The following is a 6,494-nucleotide window of genomic DNA, read 5'->3' as shown; positions in this document are numbered from 1 at the left end:
GTTCAGTGCCGGGGAATTGAAATGGTTTGGTTAGATCATACTCCACTTCTTGATCGAATAATGCTTCATAATAATCGTCACTCATATTATCCTTGAGTATTGGTTCGGCAATTCCAACCTCCTTAGTCTTGCGTACATAGTTCTCCATCATGCTCTTGAATGACATCTAACAATTTTGGGTGGTTTAGAATGAGGAGGGAAAGAAAAGGTTTACCAGCCTATCTTATCCCAATTTCAAATAAACAAGTAATTCCTATACTTGGATTGAAGCTTAGGTATTCTCTTGTAATACCTAATTCGCTAAAATCGATGGCTCTGATACCAACACTTGTCACACCCCAAACCGCGGCCTAGGCGTATGACACATATGTTGGTACCACAACTGTAATTAAATCAGAGTTACATTTGAATAGCAGAAGACTTATAAACTTGTGGATTAAAATGTGATATTTACATATTCAAAAGACGGGATTTAAAAGTTTCCCGTTTAATGTTTTAAGATTACTTGTTTTACAAAAACCACCATTTACATTGTATTATGTTTAAACAAAAGATCCGAGCCATCGAATATCTTTTAGCACTTCATCACTCCAAGCGCTAATCTTGGTCACCTGCAAAATGTAAGAAAATACGTCAGCAACGAATGCTGGTGAATATGCTGACGCTAAAAATATTTTCTTTACTTAATCACCCCTCGAGACTACGTAGGTCTCGGCCCAACGTGGCTTAGGAATAATCAAGTTAAAACAATTCAATTTATAAACTCAAGTCTCTATACTCGGTTCCCTTATCGAAACACCACAACGTTCGACTAGTTGAGTGCCTATACGTGTACACAAGGTCATACTCCCCGCAGGCGAGCGTAATTGTGACCAGGTGTGATGTGCCCACCACATATGAAAGGATCCAGACAAACGTACACGATAGCTTGAGGCCAGTTTTATTCCCTTGTTTATAAATCTTTTAGAGACACTTAGTCTCATACTCTCATGTATAGTTTTTCATATAACATGTTGACTAATTTGAAAACAAGTTTGTAAAAGTTGGGGCGTATTCACCTTTTGATTTGGATCGGCTTCAAACACCGTCCGAGGGTCTTTCCCGTTGCTATCTCGCACCTATAGTACGAGTATAACCAATTATTAGTTGGATATACAATATGGCTGATGTGTTGTAAACCACACTTACTTTCCATATCGTTTTATCGTGATTTAAGTACTTTAGTAGTTTAATTATTAAAATTTATGGCTTGTTTATGCTTGATTTTACAAAGATGATTGATTACTTGTAGGTTTTGAGCTTTAATGGAAAAAAGATTTAAGTTTGAAGACTTTAGGGGCTTATTTGGTCAAGTTTTAATACTACAAGTCAAGGTCCGACCCAAACCCACAAATTCAAGCCTTACATGCATTATATATTAGTTAAAAGAGAAAACAATAAAAACCTAACTCCCTAACCCTATTCCGATCGGACAGAAGGCAATTAAGGAGCAAAAGAAAGTTTATTATTTGGTGTGGTCAAACTTGGTGTACGGTGTGTGTACACAAAACAAATAAACAAGTTTTCTTGATTTATATATTAACGTGGAGCAGCTCACAAAAAAAACAAATATTAAACAACAAACAATTAATAACACCCATTAGAATTCTGATCGGAATTGGGCAGCAAGGAGAAAGAAAGAAAAAAGGCTTGTTGGCGGCTAGAGGAAGAAGGAGGATCGGGGTGACTTGGTACAGCAGCTCGGGGTATTTTACATCCATAAACGCAGCCATATAACTTAAGTAATCACTCATAAACTTTGTTCTTTTGTTCAAGAAACCTAACTAGTTGATTTAATCTTTTGCTTTGGATTGTTTTGCAAGTAACTTGAAGATTGACTTGTGTTTGATTGTTTTTGATTCTTGAATGAGTTTACTGATGTTTATGTTGATGTTTATGATGTTTAACTTAGTTATTAGCGGCTTTAAAATTAATGTTAGGCTAAACTTGTTAGTTCTACCTAGGTTTTAGTAAGTAGATTGGATTGTTGATGACCATGACTTGAATTGTTAATGTAAAGTTTGGTTTAACATTGAATTAGGTTGTGTTTAGTGGCTGTGTTTTGATTAATAATACTCAATTACCTCTTGCTTTGATTGAATGAATCGGTTTTAGTTGATTTTAGCTTGTTTAAACTCTTTACTTTGTGTTTAGAGATTGTTTGCGGGAAGTACAACTGTAGGGTTAAGGGTAGACACCTTCTTAGAGACAGAGAGGTGATAGGAAGTAGGGTCGTCTTATAGCTTTTACTTGTTAGGATTAGGATCGCGCGAGAGCGGGTTCGGTTCTTGTCGGGTTGGGTTTGTGAGCGACTAGTTGACCTAGTTTAAGTTAAACTAAATTGTTCCTCTATCCTTGGTTGCGTAGTATTCGTCTCCATTAGGGTAGTGTGTCAGTGAGACCGAGAGGAGAGTCGGCATTAGAGCACTTTAACAATTCGTCATCCGGTTTTGTTCTTAAAATCAATTAAGGGTAGTTTAGGGTTTGTTAGTGAGACCGAGAGGTAATTTAGCTTCCTGATTGAACCTTAGTTGTGTCATCCTTAGGAACCGGTGTCATGAGATTCTACAATCCAATAGCTTATTACACCTTCAATAGGATTCTTACCTAGGTAGACATTTTTTCCATTGATAAATCTTATTTTCACAGTTTCGTCTAGTTTTCTTAATTTAAGTCTTTTAAGTTAATTTAAGTTATGTTAAATAGTTAATAATAAAAAAATCATTAAAAAAATATATTATTCTTAGATGAGTCTTATTTAGGGTTAAGTATTAAGTGTTCGATACTCGGACTTCTTTAGTGCTATACTATTAGTGATCGGTACACTTGCCGGTTTTGTATGGTTTCTTTAGGATTTTCGTTTAATAAATTTAAAGTTTAGTTGTGAGAGCATCATTATACACAAATCACCGGGTTAAGACCTTTAGTCTTATTTATAAACTTTACCTCGATGAATCTTGAGTTCAAATCTCTTTTACTTATAAACTTTTAGTTTAAAAGAAATTATTTATAAAACCCTACATTTCTTCTTTTCTAAGAAACGTGTTCTTTTCTTTTCTTTATTATTTATGAATATTTATTATTACTTAAATAATATTTTCATAACAAAGAATATATATACTTACACACACACACACACATATATATATGTACATATATATATATATATATATATATATATCAATATTCACAATCTTATCTTTTATTCTTTCTTTGTTATGTTTTCTTTTATTTTATCGATGTATCGAGTATGACCTCGACTTAAGGTTTAAGCCTTTTATAATATTTTATTATTATTTTCAATGGCGTTACGCCTACGTTTGTTGGCTTATGGAAACCCTAATTACTCGAGCAGCACTCCAACACCACTTCACCTTTTTCTCGTTCAACCCTTTCTCTTGTTATCCTTTCCTTGGTACGACAAACACCAATCTTTCACCACTTGTCGGCACACCTTGACTCACCATCTTGATATCGAGATATGACAAACACCTTCTTGGTCGATACGTCGGTAGAGAGTGGCATGAACTTCGAGGAAACGTTGGCACGGAAAATGATGAATCAGGACACGCTTTTCGAGGTGGATCGATGAAAGGGTTATGAACTTCTAGAGAGATGTTAGAGAGAGAGAGAGTGATGTACTGAATTTTTGTGTGAGAATATGAGATCCCAGACTTGCTATTTATAGGCAAAATCTGGAGACCCTTCGCGATATGCGATGGCCTCCTGGGCACCCATCGCGTATCGCGAAGTAGCCCAGGCCAGTCACCATGTAGATCTGCCACGTGGCAGACGGTATGCCACGTGGCGGACGATGTGCCACGTGTCCGGACACGTGGCAGACGATGTGCCACATGTGGACACGTGGCAGAACGTGTGCCAGGGGTATCAGACCACGTCATCGCGATACGCGATGACGTAGGCTCCATGACAATCGCGTATCACCGTTGACTTTCTTCTAGAAGGTTTGACTAAGCCCTTCGCGATACGTAATGAGCTTGTCCTTTGTCCCGTCGCATATCGCTAAGGGACAGAAAATCAGAATTTTCATTTTAATTCCTAAGGTTTGGAATTTTGACGTTTTTGGTCCTTTGACTTAGGAAACTTGACATTTTGAACTTCAAAATTTTCTTGATGTTACAGTGTACCATCGCGATTCGCGATGAGCCCAGAACAAAGGTCATCGCAATACGCGATGTACCATGATGACTCAGCAAACACGTGTTAACACGTGGTTTGGCGGCAGTAATATTGCGGCGTCGCGATACGCGACAGGGCTACCAAGACCCATCGTGTATCGCGATGGGTTACAAATTAGCTTATAAATAGGGGTTCACGAAATCTCATTATTCACACACTCAATCACACAAACTTAGTCTCGTTTTGCGTGCCGAGTTTCGTAGTGCGTATCAAGCTCCGAGGTTCCGACAGTTTAAACCCCAATACGCGACGTAGAGTAGAAGTACTTCTCGTGCAAGCTTAGACATATAAGCTCCGAATACCTGTGTAAGGTAGGGGTTCTGCCTAAGTCATTATTATATGGCTCGGAGCCAATAGTAATCCCTTTCTTTAATTGTGCACGGCTAACTGTTAAATATATTTTTTTTATTAACTTTATAACTAATTAAGTCGGTATATTAGTTAACCAACGTATTTTCTAGGTTGGTCTCATTTGTTTTGTCTATGATGATGGACTAGTTTGTTTTAGATAGGATATGGGGTTAACAACTTGTGGATTTAGTTAGATCATGCCCAATTGTCCATTATGGCATCTGAGCCCACCTGGGTTCCGGCCCAAACCAAACAGATACTGCCCAGCCGAGAACTCTTGGAAGAGAACCCAACTCATGACCAAGAAATCAAGGAGTGACCGAGAACTCTTGGTGAACGAGAACTCATGTTGACCGAACATTCAGATCACCGAGAATTCAGGTCACCGAGAAATCGTTTTGATCGAGAACCCGCGTTGACCGAAAACTCGTGTCTAATTCTTTCAGTTCATATTTCTCTATCTTTCATTCTTTTCTTGGTTCAGAGACTGTTTAATGGTCCAAATCACAACTTTTAACCACCTTTCCCCACAATTCTTACACCCATTATTATCACGGTATCAAGACCTAACTTGTTTAGACATAAAGCTTACGCCTTTATCGATTTCAAATCCGTTTTAGCTTAGATCTTTAGCTACGAGTTTATTGAGTCCATTTATAATATCAAGTTTGCTACTTTATGGTTCGTTTATACCCGATCTACTCTAGGGCTTAATTCCATGGCTAACCGTTCATATAAACATAAGCTTTAAAGATCAAGAACATACCTTTACTCGTTTTAAATCTAAGGTTTTGCTTGGGTATGAACTACAATCTTGTATATTGCTTAAATATCCAAGATCGATCAATATTTATCTTGGTTTCGGTCTCGGATCTCGTTTCCTCTCTTGCGGCCGTAAGTAGGAGAGTATGTGTGTGTTTTATGGTGTAGGCTATGGTGTGGAATGGATTGAAATGGAAAGGATTAGGGTTTAAGGGATATTTATACTCCCTTAAGCCCATGGACCTAAGGCCCATCTTTTTCTTTTTGGTCCATAATTAATTCCCTCTAATTAGCCTACTTATATTTCCATCTTTATTATTTACTAGTTTGAGACCCGTGTTTCACACGGGAATTGATGAAAATTTTAATTTCTAAGCATTAAACAAAATACAATAAACAACAATTATCGTATATTGTTAATACAAATACAATTTATATTAAAATTAATCGAATTACAAAACAAACATTACACAAATATTTTACAAATAACTAAAAATTTTCTTATACATTACATTTGTGGTTGTATTGATCAATATACATTGTTATCACAATTCAAAATCTTTAATCCATGTCTTCTTGTAACTCTGGATAATGCTACGTATAGATGTTCGTGTGAGAACACAGGTTCTTTGAAGTCCAAACCAATCTCGAAACATAGGGAAACTGTCTTCTTTTAAATTAAAATGCTATTTGTTGTTTGTTGGAGTCATTGGTATTATATGGATCAAAACTGTATGTGCAATATTAGTTCTAGAAATAATTTTTGTTTCAACTACACGAGTACCTAACAATATAATTAAATTTACATAACCCGTTTTTTTGTTAAGATATTTAAGGAGCATAACATTACGAATAAGAAGAAATCGATGAATCAAACCTTCATGAATATTGAATAACCCAAATTGTAACACAACTACGGGGGCTTGATCAAGATTTAACAAAATGAAAGTTGAAAAGTCAACTACAAACCATCCCAATAGAGTCAAAGGTAATTCCTTGTTGCTTTATAAAACACGTAGTCAAGTTACAACATTTACAAAGTTCACGTATAACATAATGAAAACAAAAAAAGTAAAGTTACCACAACCCGTATAACCTCATATAAATCTTCTTGGTTTGAACTCCATAAGATTTTGTAATAT

Source organism: Bidens hawaiensis, unplaced genomic scaffold (assembly GCF_021521415.1).
Source record: "Bidens hawaiensis isolate Kalapana, Puna unplaced genomic scaffold, B.hawaiensis_p1.1 tig00009904_1, whole genome shotgun sequence".
Taxonomy (NCBI): domain Eukaryota; kingdom Viridiplantae; phylum Streptophyta; class Magnoliopsida; order Asterales; family Asteraceae; genus Bidens; species Bidens hawaiensis.
This window is presented reverse-complemented; position numbering follows the sequence as displayed.